At 50.1% G+C, this 19,323-nt stretch overlaps 1 protein-coding gene and 1 long non-coding RNA gene across 2 annotated transcripts in view; one reads left to right on the forward strand and one right to left on the reverse strand.

Annotated features, from left to right (window-relative positions):
• NPC1L1 (NPC1 like intracellular cholesterol transporter 1) overlaps nt 1-19,323 on the forward strand; it is a 163,615-nt gene that overhangs the window by 116,501 nt on the left and 27,791 nt on the right. The gene's annotated exons all lie outside the window — the stretch shown is intronic.
• LOC146784336 (uncharacterized) overlaps nt 17,755-19,323 on the reverse strand; it is a 225,014-nt gene continuing 223,445 nt past the window's right edge. Inside the window, exon 6 of the long non-coding RNA XR_014970914.1 lies at nt 17,755-17,837. This is a non-coding gene — a long non-coding RNA (uncharacterized LOC146784336). The remainder of the gene's footprint in view (nt 17,838-19,323) is intronic.

Here is a 19,323-nt window from a genome sequence, read left to right on the forward strand (position 1 = left end):
GTTGAGCCTCGCAGAGTGGAGTGGTGTAGAGTGTTGTGGAGTGCCGTGGAGGGAGTAGAGTGCCATAGAGTGGACTAGGGTATCACAGAATTGAGTAGAGTGGTATATAGTGTTGTAAAGTGGAGTGACGTAGAACACAGTGGAGTGGTGTAGAGGGAGTTACGTGTCGTAGAGCGGAGTGAATTGCCATAGAGTGGAGTGGCATAGAGTAGAGTAGTGTACTAGAGTGGAATGACAGAGTGGAATAGAGAGTTGTAGAGTGTCACAGCGGAGGTGAGTAGAGTGGAGTTGTGTCCTAGAATAGAGTGGAGTAAGGTGGGATGGAGGGGCACAGAGGGAGTTGCGTAGTGTCGCGGAGTGGAGTAGAGTGGCGTGGAGCAGTGTGTCATGGAGAAGAGTTTAATGGAGTAGAATATCAGAGTGGTGTATTGTGAAGTGGAGTGTCGTGTCGTGGGTTGTCGGAGAGTAGAGTGGGCTAGAGTGAAGTGGCGTACAGTACAGTGTAGCAGAGTAGGTTAGCATGGAGTTCAGTGGCATAGAATGCATTGGCATTGAGTGCAGTGACGTAGAGTGCTGTGATTTAAAGTAGAGTGGCATAGAGTGGAGTGGTATGGCGTAGACTGCAGTGGCGGAGTGTAGATTGTTTCAGAGAAGAGTGAAGTGGCATGGAGCAGTGCAGGGTAGCCCACAGTGGTGTACAGTAAAGTGGTTAGAGTACAATGGTGTAGAGTAGAGTGAAGTGATGCAGAGTAGAGTGACTTGAAGTTCAGTGGCGGAGAGTGTAGTGTTGCAGAGTAGAGTGTCATAGAATTCAGTTGCGTAGAGTGCATTGGCATAGAGGATAGTGGCATAGAGTAGAGTGGCGCAGAGTATAATAGAGTGCAATGGTGTAGAGTGTAGTGGCATAGAGTGTTGAGCAGGGGCGACTCCTCTGTTGGAGTGGAGGAGCGTCGCCCCACTTAAATTACCCCCCAAAGCCGTAGCGTAGTGTAAATTGCAGTGGCGTAGAGTGGGGTGGTGCAGGGTAAACAGTAGATTGGCATAGAATGCAGTAGTACAGAGTACAGTGGTGCAGAGTAGATTAGAGTGGCTTAGAGTGTATTGGCATAAAGTGAAGTGGCATAGAGTGTAATGACGTACAATAGAATACAGTGGTCAGGGGCGTAACACAGGCATGCCCCTGAGGTGCGGGGGGGCCCAAGCTCGGGGGGCCCCCTCAGCACAGCACTCTGGCTGCAGAGCTCCTGATTGAGCCCGGAGGGGACCCCTCCACGTGCCTTGCAGGGAGGCCCCCTCAAGTTTCGTTACACCAGTGACAGTGGTGTAGAGTGCAGTGGAATAGCGTTCATTGGCGGAGAGTGCAGTGGCGAAGAGTAGAATGTCAGAGTAGAGTGGTACAGAGTGGCGTGGTGAAGGGTAGAGTGCATTGGTGTAGAATGGAGTGATGCAGAGTAAGGAGGCATAGAGTGTAGTGACATAGAGTGCATTGGCATAGAGTGCAGTAGAGTGGCATAGACTAAAGTGGTGTAGGGTAGAGTGCAGTGGCATAGAGGGCAGTGGCGTGGAGTGGCGAGAAGGAGAGTGGGGCAGAGGAGAGTAGCATAGAGGCGAGTGCAGTGTTGCAGATTAGAGTGTTGTAGAGTGCAGTGGTGTATAGTAGAGTGTCATAGAGTTTGGTGGCGGAGAATGCAGTGTTGCAGAGTCACGTTTTGCAGGGTGGAGCATAGTAGAGTTATGTTACAAAACTCATCATTGAGAACCCTAACCAAAACAAAGGAGCTCTTTACCGTATGCTGATGACTAGCTTACCAGCAAGATAGCTCTGTGAGTTAACTCTCACCACTGGGATCTGCAGTTCTCTCCAGGTCTCCATTTTGAATCCTGAGGAAGGCAGACCCAGTCGTCCCTCCTTATGAGGTTGCTGTACTGAATTATAATTACACCAAATGTGCTATTTAGAGTACTTACAGACATGAGACATGAAGCTCAATATAAACCCAACTTACTTTCTCACCCATGAGCTCTAAAAAGCAACCCCTGTGGGTCCCACTAAGACTCTAAACATCTCCTGGCATTCTGCAATTCAGTTCTAACCACAATCAGCGACGCCAGCTCTAACAGTACAGAATCCTCAGATATCTCCTTTCCCACCACTACCATGAACTGAATGCAATCTGCACTTTCCACAAACAGATCCCTTGCAAGAAGAAGGCAGTGAGATATGTTAAAAAACGTTCATGTAATTTGTCGGTCGAGTCTTTCTCCATCTTTCAAACTGATCAAATTACCCCTATTGGGAAGCAGTTATCAGGGCCAGCATAGGGCCTGCCTTCTAAATAGTCCTTGCTGGCTACTTGAACCAGCACCATCCCGGAAAAGGCATCAGCAGACAAGTTCTTAGCCAACTAAAGCAGGCTTCCAACCTACTATACACCAGTAAAATAATTTTTTTTAAAGCAGGTAATAATACAGTTCCAACTGTACATGGAGGCTTCAGGAACCCAAAAAAGTTAACTTTTCTGACTTGCCTCAGAATTAACTAAATGTGCGATGGAGCAAGATAGGAGCCTTATTCAATAAAACACTTTATCAACCAAAGATTCTTTAAGTTAAACAGTGTGGTACATGTATGTATATATTTATGTAGGTAAATCAGTCAGAATCCAGGGGCACTACCATCGGAATAGTCTGGCACCTCACATCAGGACTAATAAACACCTACTTCAAGAAACTCTTGAAATCCAAACAGGCTTGACTTCCACTGAACAAAATGTTCGATGGGGCAACACAAAAATGTCAGGCAGAGGCCAGTACTTACACCTGACTGGACTCATATCTATCCTATCATTACTTTAGCACTGACTGCCAAAAGCTACACCTTTTCCTAGTGTGACCGAACAGAACAGCAATGCATAGGGCTTTATCAATGCATTAAATTAATAAAGTAACTGTTTAACAGGCAAGCGGCAACATATCCAAATACTAGATTTAGTGGAAAGTGGATTAGTTGATTTTGAATTTTTCAAAATGCTACTAACCTATTCTTTGTACCAAGAAAGATTTGAGACACCAATGTGCTAGTCTCCCACTTGTATTGTGCTGAAATAGGAAAGAAGCCGCAGTAGCGTTCATCTAGTAGTCTTGTATTCAATTAAATAAAAGGCTGTGATAGGCCTCTCTGGAAACGGCGCGCGTAACACTTGGAGATACGACGCCGAAATACGGCATATGCACCGTTTCCATAGAGGCCTATCACAGCCTTTGATTTAACAGCATACAAGACTACTAGACGCGTTTTGAAAAATTTAAATCTTCATGGACCTACAATCATCCATACGTAAAGGACTACTAGACGAACGCTACTGCGCCTTGTTTCCTATTTCAGCACAATACGAGTGAGAGACTAGCACATTATAGAACATGTATCTACGCTAGGAGACTCACCTGCTTGAACGAATTTCACCAATGAGGAACACTCCCTTTTTTCGGGACCTTTTACAGGTGCCTCACGTCATTGGGGGTAAACAAAATATTGAACAATTCCCTCCTTTAAATAATTCCCTATCTGGGGTTATTTTACACGATTGGCCAGAGACTCACACGATTTCTAAATTAAGGGTGTCTCAAATCTTTCGTTGTTACAAAGAATAGGATACTAGCATTTTGAAAAAGTCAAATCTTCTTGGCCCTACATCATCCATACGTAAAGCCTTGAAGAAATTACCTTGTAACGAACCACGTGTCGGCTTTTTCCATCACTGCCAACAGAGAGGACGTATGATTTTGACCTCCGTGGACTCACTAATGACAACAGAATCTTTGTTAAGAAATATATGTCTGTGTACTGGATCACACCCTGGTTATTGGTTGTGTATATTTGTATGAAACGCCATCACTTGATATTAAATGATATTGTGCAGCAGACTAATTGTATGGATTGGTTTCCTGTGAGTAATCACGCCATTTGCTGAATTGTAATTGTGTCATACTACATGACAACTGTGAGATATTTGAAGAGTGCCAAGGTACAGTGGTTTTATTTTTATCTTTGCACTGGAGCTCTTAGGAACTCCTGTGGGGTGACATCTGTGGTAGAGGGGTGTCTTTATTCGGTTACCTTGAAGGGCACCAATATTATTAGCATCTATTGAGAAATCAAAACAATCTACTGTCCATGACTGATGTGCAATCCTGTTAAACCATCACTACCTTCTATGTTGTATTGAGCCATGTAATGTAGACTGCCACGAACAAAGCAGATCCCCCATAAAGAGAGAGTAGAGGTAATTCTCTCAAATACAAATCAGAGGGAAGGGGTAGGATGGGGCGTTTTGTGACTCCCTACAAAGCAGCAGATTAGGGCTTTGCTAGGGGGGCACGTGGCTTCAGCACTCTCGTGGTATCTGTGGGTCAGAGACATCACTGTTAAAGGTCAAACAAGGGAAATCGTGGGAAAAAGATCAAACATAGGGTAGGGCAGCTGTCCCCTGCAGCTACCGACGACCCCCCTTACACATGGCATCAACTGACTCTCATAGATGGGGCAGAGCAGGATGGCTTCCATTACTCTCTCCTAAATGGGATAAAGTAAGTTAGATTACACTGTCTTCTCGTAGAGGGAGACAGAGTAGGATGGCAGCTGCTACTGTTCTCTTCTTACAAGAGTCTGACCTGGGGAGTATCATTTACCCACCAAAGGCAGTCTTGGACCAATTAAACAGATAGCAAGAACAGAATGGGCACATGAGGAAACAGTGTGAAATGCTTAGGGCCCACAGACAGTGAAAGGAAGCAGGGCACATATCAAATTAAGAGGAGCCCGAGTACATGGACAGGCAAGCGTGAGGTGCTTGGATCACCTGAACATATGATATGAGGAGGTTTTGTCGAGTAGACACTGCGGGTGGCATTAAGCTCAAGGCAGTGTGAGGAAATTGTATAGCACATGTGTGAGTGGACCTGAGTGTAAGAGATCACTGCTGCAAGTTCAATACTCTCGTGAATGCATGCCGTCTGACATCTAAGGCCTCCACAAAAGGCATCCGTGCCAATACTCCGGACTAAGATGGGAGACTTTTTTACACCAGAAAATGCTATTATATTTAAAAATCTCTCCACTCCAGTACAATTTAATAGAGGAATTAAGTTATCCCCTTTTTCTCTAAATCTTAGCTGCTGCTAACTGCCACCATATCCAAAAAAAAGGGCCCCAGACTGGCCAGCACTGGAATATCTTCCATTTTGTGGTCCAGTTCCAAGTGTGAGTTACAGGGGAGTTGGAGGCATGTGTTGGGATTGGAGTGGGGGCAGGACTATGGAGCGAGAGCATTTAGGTACCCACCTCCCTAAGGCCATTCCTACCCTTCCACAATGCACAAACCAAACAAACGCATCTACGACTGCCTCATGTCCTCAGGGGTAACATTGTCGAGCCTCCACATATGAGCTGGAAGTATACCAGGGCCTATTCGATAATAAAGTAATACATCTGCACCCATAGGGGTCTGCCAGTGTATGAGTAAAGATTTACTACATTGGGGAACCACTAAATACCATGACCGTCAAACAAAGAGCTGCCTTTGCTACACGAGCGGAAAAACGACGGTGTCTGAACCACGCAATCCATTTACAACGCAAGTCATTGCATGGACTTGAGTTGGGTAAAGCCGTGTTGGGGGGACTGGAGTTGTAATAGTAAATTATATTATTCCAAAGGCCAGCGCCCCTCCTTTCCCAAAGCAAGTCGTTGTAACAACTTGCGTTGTAAATTGAATGCATGGTTCAGACGCATTCGTTGTTCTGCCCGTGTTGTTAAGGAACACGTGAAAAAGGAAAGTGTGGTTGTGTCATAAAACCACTACATTTTAATATTCACCAACATGCCCATTAATATGCCTGGAAAGCTGCGCAAGACAAAGGTTTCAGTCGTACTACTGGGAATGTCATGTGGCATCTCCCATGGGTGGAATTCTACTTAGGGGAAAACAACACACAAGACGAACAGAGTCTAATGCACAAATGAACATCTTTGCTTTAACTCCTAATGAAAAAATGTTTAACTGTGGAGAAAGCTCTTTTTCTACACCCCCAGCATATCTAAGATTGTTCCATTCCCCTTTCCTTGTGGGAAGAAGAATCTCTAACCATTTTAGGTTGAATTCAGAGTTTTGGAATCCCCACAAGCATATATGTTTGTAAGCGTTACCAGAAATCCCAAGGGAAACAACGCCTTCATATGCCCACCACCATCCAATAGGGTCGGATTTACAATCGCGGATTTCTCTGCACTCGTGTTGGGGAAATCTAAACAATGACATTCAATTATGCCGGTCAGAAATATATTTGTGAATCCTTGCAATCATAAATGGAGGCATGTTTATGGATAAAAATACCTTTGTGAATGGGCCCCAATGTGTACAGCAATTTACAGCTCACCAAAGCGTTTTCTGTGTTAGAAATTATCTGACTGGGTGCCTGTGTGACAGAAGTCAAGACTGTGACACAGTTCAGTGAGGTGGCTTGTCTAACTATCTGAAATTGCAATCACTTGTTTCCCTATTAGAAGGGTTTATGGATCAATCATCGCCTTCGCAGAACATATTTGACCAATTGTGCAAAATACAAATGCTTCAAAATTCTATTAGCCATTGCTTACTGTGAGCCTCTGCTGTTGGCAGATTTAAAGGTGCATTATGGGTCCTTTCTGATATCAAGCACTGTCTGGACTGAAGGAACATATGTTTCAAACCCCTACCAAGTCGCGGTCGGCATGACTTGCTGGTGGGGGGCTGTTAGAAGGCGACCTCAGAGGGGCCCGGAGGGGGCCCTGACTGTCCTGAGACCAACCCTCGAGGTATCGTAGCCAGGCACTGGCGGGAGACTCCTCAGGGGAGGAATCTCGTATCTAGGATCGTACACTCGGCAGCACACGACAAAGAGACACCACACCGAGAGTTCTTAAGAACAAATCTTTATCAGGTCGGAGTGGTAAGATCTTTATGATCAGCAAGGCAATATATATACAAGTAGAGCGCGGGCTCACAAAGTCTTGGAGGGGGGGTTAGGAGGTAGCGGGACAGTCTTTGGGGGAATGGATCAAATGCAGGAGCGTATCCGGCGCACAGCTCACAATCCTCGAGCTGGGGGATGCGCTTGTCGTCGTGGGGTCCGGCGGGACCAAGGGAGTCTGGGGGCGCTGCGAGATACTCAGCAGGCTCGAGTACAAGTTCGGAGGTCTTACGATCTTCAGGGAGCCGCGAGTCACTCAGCAGGGCTCAAGCACAAGTTCGGAGGTCTTACGATCTTCAGGGAGCCGCGAGTCACTCAGCAGGGCTCAAGCACAGGTTCGGAGGTCTTACGATCTTCAGGGAGCCGCGAGTCACTCAGCAGGGCTCAAGCACAGGTTCGGAGGTCTTACGATCTTCAGGGAGCCGCGAGTCACTCAGCAGGGCTCAGGTGTTTCCAAGGCGAATCTGCCGGACAGTCCCAGGGCACCCCTTGTTATAGGGCGACTCCCCTTTGATGTCCGGAGTCTGTGCAGGCTGGGGTCTTGTCACCTGGGGGTCGCTTGTTGGGGGTTTCCTGCCATTGTCCTTTGATCCTTTCAGGGCCGGGTCGGGAGGAGCCCCAGACACCCAGCAGGCGTGGAGCCAGCCCTCGGGGAGGCCGGCGGGTCGATCGAAACCCACCTTCCCAGGGAAGCGCAGAGGTGTGATGGAAACTGCTCCTCCCTTTCTCATCCCAAGGGGAGCGCGATGTCCTCCAGCCGGAGTGGCGCCTGTAGGCTAGGGTCACGCTGGGGCCGGGCGGCCATCTTGGTGCATGAAGTGGGCACGCGGGCCCGGGGTGGCCGAAGGGGGGAAGGCCTACGGACGGGGGAAGTCCGGGTCGGGTGTGTGTGTTCTGGTGGGAAGGATCGGCCAGGCCAGGGGCTCGGGGCTGGTATGAGGTGCAGGGGTCAGGTCTGACTATGTTACGAGGGCCGGGTCTAACACGCGTCCCCCCCAGCTGAAAGCCGGAGAGAACTACCCATCTTCTTGGGGGTTCTCTTCGCTGAGGCGGAAGAATCGGGAGAGGCCATCGGCGTTGGCGTGGTCCGTACCAGGGCGATGTTCCACGGTGAAATCCATCCCCTGGAGGGAGATTGACCACCGCAGAAGCTTGGGGTTTTCTCCTCGCATCTGCATGAGCCATCGCAAGGGGCGATGGTCGGTCTGGACCCTGAAATGGGTGCCGAACAGGTAAGGGCGTAGTTTCTTGAGGGCCCAGACTACTGCGAACGCCTCGCGCTCGATGGTACTCCATCTCTGTTCCCAGGGCAACAGCCGTCGGCTGAGGAAGGCCACGGGCTGGTCCAGACCCTGGTCATTTACTTGGGAGAGGACGGCCCCGATGCCATGCTCGGAGGCATCAGTTTGTACCACAAACTCCTTGGAGTAGACGGGGGCCTGGAGGACGGGGGCCGTACACATGGCCGTTTTCAGGGCATTGAACGCCTCTTGGCAGGCAGGGGACCACTGTACCTTCTTGGGCTGCTTCTTGGACGTGAGCCCCGTGAGGGGACCGACCAGGCTGCCGTAATTCCGGATAAATCTCCGATAGTAGCCCGTGAGGCCCAGAAAGGCTCGGACCTTTGTTTGGGTAGTGGGAGGTTCCCAGGCTAGGATGGCGTCGATTTTGGGCTGTAGAGTGGCGACCTGCCCGCTTCCGACCTGGTGCCCCAGGTAGGTTACCCAACCTTGCCCAATCTGGCATTTGCTAGCTTTCACAGTGAGGCCCGCCTGGCGTAGGGCGGTTAGCACCCTCCGGAGGTGTTGGAGGTGCTCGCCCCATTCGGAACTAAAAACTGCGATATCGTCGAGATATGCAGCGCTGAATTTTTCCAGCCCGGCCAGAACTCTATTTACCAGTCGCTGGAAGGTGGCCGGGGCATTTTTCATCCCGAAGGGCATTACGCGAAAGCGATAGTGCCCATCCGGGGTGGAGAAGGCGGACCGCTCCTTGGCTCCCTCTGTGAGCGCAATTTGCCAGTAGCCGCAGGTGAGGTCGAAGGTGCTGAGGAACCGTGCAGCTCCGAGCCGGTCAATGAGCTCGTCGGCTCGGGGAATGGGGTGGGCATCAGCTCGGGTGACCTCATTGAGCCCCCAGTAGTCCAAGCAAAAGCGGAGTTCCGGGGAGACCCCGGGGGCGGCTGCTTTTGGGACCAGGACCACGGGGCTGGCCCAGGGGCTGTCTGAGGGTTCGATCACGCCTAGGGTCAACATTTTCGAGACTTCTGCTTGGATACAGGACCGGACCCGATCGGGGACTCGGTAGGCTCGGTGTCTCACTGGTGGGCTGTCCCCGGTATCCACATCATGGACACACCAGTCGGTGACCTTAGGGACCAGGGAGAAAAGGTCCGGAAACTACCCTAGGAGCTGGCGGCAATCCTCACGTTGCTGGGGAGTGAGGGACGGGGAGAGGTTCCTTCCTTCTATGGAGCCGTCCTTCTCCTTGGTGCATAGAAGATCGGGGAGAGGATCCGACTCTTCTTCAGACCCGTCGTCAGTGGCCAGTAGGAGGCTCAGCTCTGTCCGCACAAAGTGGGGCTTGAGGCGGTTCACGTGGAGGACCCGGAGGGGGTCCCGGGGTGACTGGACGTCTACCAAGTACGTGACCGGGCTCTTTCGCTCAACGACTTTGAAGGGCCCGGTCCATTTATCCTGGAGAGCGCAGGGTTTCACGGGGGCCATGACCCCCACCAGCTGGCCCGGCTGAAACTCGACGAGCGCGGCATTCTGGTCGTACCAGCGCTTCATCTCCTCCTGACTCGCCTCCAGATTGGCATCTGCCATTTCCCGGAACCTCCTAGTCTGATTGCGGAGGGTCAGGACGTAACGGAACACGTCTCCGGGGGTGCCTCGGGGCGCCGCCTCCCACTCCTCTTTGACCAGGCTGAGGGGGTGCCCGTAGAGTAGCTCGAAGGGGCTGAACCCCAAGGATTTCTGGGGAACTTCTCGGTATGCGAATAGGAGGCAGGGGAGCAGGAGGTCCCACTTACGCCGGAGGGGCTCTTCCAGGCCCGCGATCATCCCCTTCAGAGTCCGGTTAAACTGCTCTACCAGGCCGTTTCCTTGGGGGTGGTACAGGGTGGTGAACTTGTAGGACACCCCGCACTGTTGCCATAAGGACCTCATGTATCGGGAGATAAAGTTGGTACCGCGATCGCTCATGACCTCGCGGGGAAAACCCATGCGGGAGAAGATCCCCATCAGCGCCCGGCCCACCACGGGGGTCGTGACGGTACGCAGGGGGATGGCCTCAGGGTAACGAGTGGCATGTTCCACCAGGGCGAGGATGAACTTGTGCCCCTGGGAAGTTGGGGGGTCCAGAGGTCCTACAATGTCGATCCCGACCCGCTCAAAAGGGGTACTGACGACAGGGAAGGGCTGAAGGGGAGCCTTGCGCTTCCCTCCACTCTTCCCACTGGCCTGGCACGTGGGACAGGACTTGCAGTGGGCTTCTACATCTGCTTTCATTCGGGGCCAGTAGAAGTGAGTCACGAGGCGACTGTATGTTTTGTCCTGACCCAAGTGGCCTGCGAGGGGGACGTCGTGGGCCAAGCCCAGGAGGAGGTCTCGGAAGCGTAGTGGTACCACCAGCACTCGGCCGGACCCTAGCTCCACCGACTTCTGTTCGCTGTACAGAAGGTCATTCTCCCAATAGACCCGGTGCGTCCCCGTCTGGTCGCCTGCGGCCTGTGCCTCTGCCTGTTGCCGGGGCCCGACCAGGGAGGGACAGGTAGCCTGTTCTCGGCAGAACTCCTCTCGGGAGGGGCCCCCTTCGTGGCGCCACTGTGCTAATTCGTGCAGATCGCCTAACTCGGTGTCTGGGGTGGAGTCGGAAGGCGGCGGCTCGTCACTGGCGAGCGACTCTTCCGGTGGGGGAATGTGGGGGCCCTCGGCCGGGACCATCCCATCTTCAGGGGTCGGGGCGTCGTCGACGTCCCTCAGGGGGGTCAGTCGAGCCGCCATGGATCGAGTGGTGGCGCACACCCACTCAGGGAGGCCCATCATCCCTAGGTGGGTCTTGCGCTCAACTTGCCCCCAGGGGGAACTTTCCAGGTCGTTCCCCAGGAGACAGTCGACGGGCTGGGATGTTCTCACTGCGACCTTCAGTTTACCGACCACCCCTCCCCACTCAAAAGGCACCAGGGCTACCTTACATAGGCTTTCTGTGTTGTCGGCTGAAAGGACCGGGCAAAATACGTTGGGGAGGACCAGGTCCTCGTGGACTAAATGGCTGAGGACACCGGTGATGCTGGCCCCGGTGTCACGGAGGGCTTCTACTTGGTGGCCATTGATCGTGACGAGCTGCCCATATTTCTTTGTGTTCGAGGGCAGGAGGCTCCCAGGGACCATCTCTCTATCTCCTAAGGACACTAGGGCCATAGCGGCGGGTTCCCACTCCTCGGCCTCCTCAACCTCCTCCCCCAGGGCTACATTGGCTATCTGTCTAGCGGGGGGTGCTGCCTGGGTGGTGCGTGGGGCCATGGGGCATTCAGGGTCGTTGGCGTAATGCCCGGGCTTCTGGCAACGGAAACAAGTGATGGTTACCCGGTGCCCCCGTCTCAGGGGAGGGCCGGATACAGCTGGTGGGGGTGCCGGGAAAGGCGGAGGTTGGTACTTCGGGGGACTAGTCTGGGGCTCTCTCTGCCCTCCCTGGTTTCCCCCCCCTCTCTGGCGGGGTGGTCCCTGACTGGCTCGGGGGTACTCTCCTACAGGGCCCCGGGAGACCCGGGTGTTGGTCCAGCGATCCGCCTCGACAGCCAGCTTTCTCGGGTCCGTGAGCTTGCTGTCGAGCAGATGCTGGCGTAGTTCCACAAAGCAGTTGGCAGCTAGGTGTTCCCATAACATAAGGTCAGTTAGTTCTTCCAGGGTGGTTACCTTGCTGCCCTTGATCCACCCATCGAAGGCACGGCTGAAGAAATTCACATATTCCACCCAGGTGGTACCCGGGATCTTCCGGCAGTCCCGGAACCGCTGGCGGTACATCTCCGGGGTGAGGCCGTACCTTGTGAGGAGGGCCGCTTTCATGTGTTCATATGAGGTCTGCATGGAGGTGGGTAGGTCGAGCAGGGTGTCTCTTCCTTTGCTCAGGAACCGTCCCCATAACCCAGCCCCCCAATCTTTCTGCGGGACCCGATGGGAGGTCATGGCGACCTCGTAGGCCCGAAACCACTGCTGAATGTCATCATTCTTGTAATATTCCTTGACCACATCCTTGGGGATGTGGACCTTCTGTTCCGTCGGGGCGGCCGCCTCTCGGTTCCCCGGGGGCCGCGCTTCTTCGCTTCTTGCTTTCAGTTCTATTTCCTTCAAACTGCGTTCATGTTCTAGTTGAAGTCTCCTTCCCTCGTGTTCTCGTTGGAGTTTCTTCTCTTCCAGTTCTCCTTGCACTCGCAACTGTTCTACTGCTAGCTTTTTCTCGGCTAATTTCAACTCGCCCTCAATTTTGAGTTTGGCTAATTCGAGCTCGTGATGGCGACTTTTTTCTCTGTCTGCGAGTTCCTCCGGGGATAGGCCCCCGTCTGGTACGAAGCCTCGCACCTGGTTGCTGCTGCGTTCTCCTTGGGAGGGTCCTGCTTCGTCGTGGGGCTCCACCGCTCCTTCTGGGCGGGAGGCTCCAGAATCCACCCAAGCTTTCAGTGCCTTTTGCATATCTTCTTTGGTGTTGAGACCAGTGGTAGCGATTCTGAGTTCCTTACAGAATTGCTTTAGTTCCCTGTGAGTGTACTCTTCCAGCTGTTCCACCTGGAACACGGTACTGGCGTCGTCTTCTACGAGAGCCACGGCGTTTCCTTCTGCCATCTTTGTCGGTAGTGCGTCAGCCGTTCACGGTACGATCTCTAGATTATGGGCCCGTATCCCGTCGCTTGCCACCAATGTTAGAAGGCGACCTCAGAGGGGCCCAGAGGGGGCCCTGACTGTCCTGAGACCAACCCTCGAGGTATCGTAGCCGGGCACTGGCGGGAGACTCCTCAGGGGAGGAATCTCGTATCTAGGATCGTACACTCGGCACCACACGACAAAGAGACACCACACCGAGAGTTCTTAAGAACAAATCTTTATCAGGTCGGAGTGGTAAGATCTTTATGATCAGCAAGGCAATATATATACAAGTAGAGCGCGGGCTCACAAAGTCTTGGAGGGGGGGTTAGGAGGTAGCGGGACAGTCTTTGGGGGAATGGATCAAATGCAGGAGCGTATCCGGCGCCCAGCTCACAATCCTCGAGCTGGGGGATGCGCTTGTCGTCGTGGGGTCCGGCGGGACCAAGGGAGTCTGGGGGCGCTGCGAGATACTCAGCAGGCTCGAGTACAAGTTCGGAGGTCTTACGATCTTCAGGGAGCCGCGAGTCACTCAGCAGGGCTCAAGCACAGGTTCGGAGGTCTTACGATCTTCAGGGAGCCGCGAGTCACTCAGCAGGGCTCAGGTGTTTCCAAGGCGAATCTGCCGGACAGTCCCAGGGCACCCCTTGTTATAGGGCGACTCCCCTTTGATGTCCGGAGTCTGTGCAGGCCGGGGTCTTGTCACCTGGGGGTCGCTTGTTGGGGGTTTCCTGCCATTGTCCTTTGATCCTTTCAGGGCCGGGTCGGGAGGAGCCCCAGACACCCAGCAGGCGTGGAGCCAGCCCTCGGGGAGGCCGGCGGGTCGATCGAAACCCACCTTCCCAGGAAAGCGCAGAGGTGTGATGGAAACTGCTCCTCCCTTTCTCATCCCAAGGGGAGCGCGATGTCCTCCAGCCGGAGTGGCGCCTGTAGGCTAGGGTCGCGCTGGGGCTGGGCGGCCATCTTGGTGCATGAAGTGGGCACGCGGGCCCGGGGTGGCCGAAGGGGGGAAGGCCTACAGACGGGGGAAGTCCGGGTCGGGTGTGTGTGTTCTGGTGGGAAGGATCGGCCAGGCCAGGGGCTCGGGGCTGGTGTGAGGTGCAGGGGTCAGGTCTGACTATGTTACGAGGGCCGGGTCTAACAGGGGCAGAAAGTGGGAGGGCACGCAGGGGTTAATTTATTTTTGTTTTAAATTAACTCACCTTCGCCTCCATTCCCTCGTCGCGTCTCCTCTCTCTGCTCACATGAAGCAGAAGCAGGTAGCCTCCCTCTCCTCCCCTAAGCCAATCACAATGCTGCAATGGCAGCATTGTGTTTGGCTAGGACGCCAACCCCACTGGCGTCTATGGGGAGGCCATTTTCTCTATGTAGGCTGCATGCAGAGTTCGTATGACTGGTTTGGTTGGCCCTGGGGGCGACCAAACAGTCAGCGCTGTCAGAATGGGAAAGCCAATCCTCCCATGGACTCCTGCAGGACCGACCACCCGCCCACACTCAACCAGGCATACCCTTCTGCTTTCTCACAGTGCGAGAAAGAGAAACATAAAATGGTATTTAAAATACCATTTTATGTTTCTGCTTGTACTGTGAGAAAGCAGTGGGGTAACGCTCCTGCGCCCACGTGGGGGAGCCGCCCCTGCCCCTACCTAAGCTCTGGGTATTCATCCTCATCACCAGGCTCAGGAGACCACCTTAAAGGTCAGTTCTGGGCCACCCCCCCCTAAGCTCTCGAGTTCACTATCAAGAGGCTCGAGTGATATCCTATCATAACGAGTACCTCCTGATGAGATCTACATTGGAAACAAACACAAAGCGAGCATCTACTTTTCAAATAATGCGGGAGCCAGACCAGCATTGGGCTGGCACCATTGTAAAAGAAAAACACTGCGGGCATTCCAGGAAAGTCAGGCGCGGGCACTAAATAACGATCAGTGCAAAGTACCCCTTAGTCCTACCAGGTCTGGAAACCCCAGCTGCATTTATAACAGAGATTAAGGAGTACTTTGGACAGCTCCAGCTTTTTCCGTCATATGCATTTCCTGTTTGGAGTGATTTCTTGTTAGAGGAATAACAGCTTTTACATTGATGTTAAAGGACTCTGAGACCTAAAAATAAATTGCAGCATACCTTTTGGATGTAAAACCCTTAAATCTCACTTCAGTGAACTCCTTCACCAGTAGATCCTTGGCAGTACATGTTGATAAATTACCAGCCATAACTTTAGGGTAACAGCCATGTCAATAACATAGTAGGCAAGAGGAAATTGTGGTAGAGTTCAATTAAAAATTACCCTAAAGCTGGGACACGGTGTCAGTTGTGTGATAGGTGCACTCGTCGTCCTTGGTGGCTATGTCTGGACCTTGGCTGCATCACCTGATGGAGAATTTTACACCACCAGGTTTATTATAGCGCTGACTGATAATGCGACCATAAAATCTGATCTTATCTTCATCTTCGAGAACAGCGAGCATATAAGGACACATTCGATACTAGAGCGACGTGCCTACAGTGGCAGCATCTGGGGGCATATTAACAAAAGAAGTGACGGGCGTGGCGTTAGCCTTGTTGGCTTAACGCCATGCTCCGCCACTTCTGAAACATAGGGCTGCACCATATTTACAAGAATGCGGTGCAGCCCTTCATTTCTCACAGCGCTGGCGCTAAATTTAGCAGCTTAGCGCCAATGCAGGCACCCTTGCACCATAGTTCAAGGGTGCCTGCGTTGAGGGGAAGGATTGTTTATGTGCAGGAAGGGGCCTTTCCTGCACATTAACCATCTTAATTTGCATTTTGTAACTTCTATGTGTGCTGCTTTGTGCAGCACACATAGAAGTTGCAACTCGTCCTTTTTTTTTTTAATGATTGTTTATGTGCAGGAAGGGACACCTTCCTGCACATAAACAATCAATGGCGTTTTGCTGTTTCTATGTGTGCTGCACAACACAGCACACATAGAAACAGCAAAAACAAGGAGAAATAAAGCACTTCTCCTCGTTTCGCCAGGGTAATAGCAGGTTTTCCCTGGTCTTAATTTTAGCGCTGCCCCATATTTATGATATTTATGCCAACCTTGTAAATATGGGGCAGCATCAAAATCAATGGGTGTTGCGGTGGAACGCCCACCACAGCACCCATTGCCCACCCCTTTTACGATAAGTATAGCATGAAAGGGTGCCTTATTTACAAGGCAGTGTTAAGCCACGGTAAGTGGCTTAATGCTGCCTTGTAAATAAGGCGAAGCCCGTATCGCCATAGGAACATCACCTGTGGCAGATTGAAAACCTTGATTGTATTGTATTGTAATTGCATTTATATAGCGCTTACTACCCTTGACGAGGCGTTAAAGCTCTTTTTCGGCGAGTAGCACACTACTCCGGAACCCATAAAGGATTAGTGTTGAATTAGTATAGTGAAATATGAATGTATTTTGAGTGGTGGATAGGTTAGTCAGTTATTTGGATTCAGAAGGATAGCAGAGGGAGAGAAGAGGGAAAAAGGTTTGCATTTATATAGCGCTGGTTACCCCTGATGGGGTGTTGAAGCGCTTTTTTTTCGGCGAGTAGCACGCTACTCCGGAACCCACAAAGGATTAGTGGAGAATTAGTATAGTGAAATATGAAAGTAATTTGAGTGGTGGCTATTAGTCAGTTATTTGGATTGAAAAGGCGAGTGGAGGGATAGAAGAGGGAAAAAAGGTTTGCATTTATATAGCGCTGGTTACCCCTGATGGGGTGTTGAAGCGCTTTTTTTTCGGCGAGTAGCACGCTACTCCGGAACCCACAAAGGATTAGTGGAGAATTAGTATAGTGAAATATGAAAGTAATTTGAGTGGTGGCTATTAGTCAGTTATTTGGATTGAAAAGGCGAGTGGAGGGATAGAAGAGGGAAAAAAGGTTTGCATTTATATAGCGCTTGTTACCCCTAATGGGGTGTTGAAGCACTTTCTAGGCAGGTAGCACGCTACTCCGGAACCCATTAAAGGATTAGTGTTCTATTAGTATAGTGAAGTATGAAAGTAATTTGAATGGTGGATATGTTAGTCAGTTATTTGGACTGAGAAGGATAGCAGAGGGATAGAAGAGGGAAAAAAGGTTCATTTGATTGAAAAGGATAGTGGAGGGATAGAAGAGTGAAGGATTTGGACTTTTTTTTGGCAGGTCATAGCAGTAGTGGGAGGCTTGGGATGAGTAAATAGGGTAGTGCATTGGAAAGAGAAGTAGAAAGAGGTTTGAGATGATTCAGAGAGTTGGGGTAGAAGATATATTGAATGAGGTATGGGGTGGGAAATAGGTTAGTGCATTGGATATTCTGAATTAGAAGAAAGTAATAAATATATAGATCCATAAGTACATGGAAAGTTTATAGAAGCATAAAGGAAGTAAGTATATGTAGATTAAAGATATTGATAGAGGTATAGGGTGAGAAATAGGGTAGTGCATTGAATATGCTTTTTTGTTGTTGAGGAAAGTAATAAATATAGAGATCCAAGTACATGGGAGGTATTTAGATGCATAAAGGAAGGAAGTATACATAGATTAAAGATGCATTCGATAAACTCTGGTTTTCAAGTGCTGAACTTAAACATTTATTTATTTAAACATAATTATTCTACATGTATATACAAAGCAATACACATATATAGGTACATATCTATAGTACAAATAAATGCTTATATACAGAAGGATATGCAGTATATTTCTGTTTGTGTATGGTGCTTATGTGGGGTAGAGCCAATTCTTGAGTAGTTTTCCATTCCTAAAAGCAAAAGAGATGATGTCCCAACCAAGGGCACACAAACTGGACTTTGCAACTGTCAGGAAGCCATCTACTAACACAAATACTGTATAGGATGCAAACAAGTATAATCAAAGAGACAAACTGATGACACTTACAGGATATTAAGCTACATGCTGGAAGACACAACATATCAAAAAGAGGATTGAAAGGATCCAATCTGGTACATCTGACCTGAAAAGAAAAAACTCACAATTTAGGAAGGAAGGGACAGCCTGCCCAGTGTAGCAGTTTAGTAAAAAGAAAAAAAATAGGCAGACTGATGTTCCATGCTCTAAAACCGACAACACCCGCGGAAGAAATCATACAATCATGCAAAGAGGAACATGAATATTACAGGAGATGCTAGGGAGGACCCAACAACTGTAAACTTCAGACAACCTAAGATTTTGCAAAGCAGTTACTACCCTTAGGCAAAACCTGAACTAAAAGAACTTTGACAATATGTGACGTCTTGTCCTAGAAGCAAATACTATATATTGTAATGTGGCACTCAGCAACAGAACAATGACTGAAAATCAGCTAGGAACTTATAAGAACCACATTTCTGTTTGCCGGCCATGGTCTTCCTGACCTTATGGCTCCTGCTTTGACAAAGGCGGTCAACTCTGCGAAGGGTATTCACTCAAGGGAAGGAGGTTCATGAAATTGCTTGGCAAAGTCTTGACTCACAACAATCCCAAATCCCTTACCATTTGGACTGGAGAAAGACTATAGTCTACAGACCCTCTTAAGCTCCAGTACTCAACCCCCATGCCCCCAACTATTTGCTGGAATGGGAGAAGAATCAAAGGGGCATATTATCAAGAAACTGTGTTAAAATTAAGCCCGCTTTAGCGGCAGAAAACTGCCGCTAAAGCGGCGATAATGGGCTTGATAATATGCCGCAGAGAATTCTCATAGAAGCCCATGTTCTGGTGTCAACAAGGGCTTCTATTGGAATTCTCTGCGGCATATTATCAAGCCCATTATCGCAGTTTTAGCGGCAGTTTTCTGCCGCTAAAGCGGCGATAATTTTAACGCTGTGCTTGATAATATGCCCCTAAATTCTCCAGAAATTGAGAAGAAAGAGACATGATGTATGGGAAGGAATTTGCTGGGCATCTTGTTTGGTAGGACCCTTGCTGCACCAACACAGAGAGAGGCCCTAAGACTAGTAGGCATCAGGCAAATGGCTCTACATCCAGAGAAACCCCAACCACCATGTGTACTAGTCAGCACTCTGCAGTAGTGCCAGGACTTGGTAATATTAACTTGCTTAGTAAGTCCCACTTCAACCAACAAGAAATTAGAAGGCGTGTTGGCTTCTAGAGTTACTTACAAGAGACCTGCAGAAACCTGGCCTATACCTGATACATGCTGCGCATTACAAAACGTGAAAAAAGAATGAGGCACAATTAATTTTGAATAAAGGAACTTAGCTTGATATAAAGCAGTGACTATCTTCCGGCGCAAAGTTCAAATCAAAGGAAAAACAGCCATTGCATACTTCTAGGATCAGGTCAGGTCATTCTTTTCAGCGCAAGTACATAAGTGAAAATTTGCAGTTAAATATAAAGGGCTAGAGAGGTTGGCTTTTTAATAAACATGAATGACCAACATGCTGTTCGGCCTGTGACGAGTAAGATGGCCAACGTGCTAATAGTTGGCGCCTGTGTCC

Source organism: Triturus cristatus, chromosome 11, assembly GCF_964204655.1.
Source record: "Triturus cristatus chromosome 11, aTriCri1.1, whole genome shotgun sequence".
In the NCBI taxonomy this organism is placed as follows: Eukaryota; Metazoa; Chordata; class Amphibia; order Caudata; family Salamandridae; genus Triturus; species Triturus cristatus.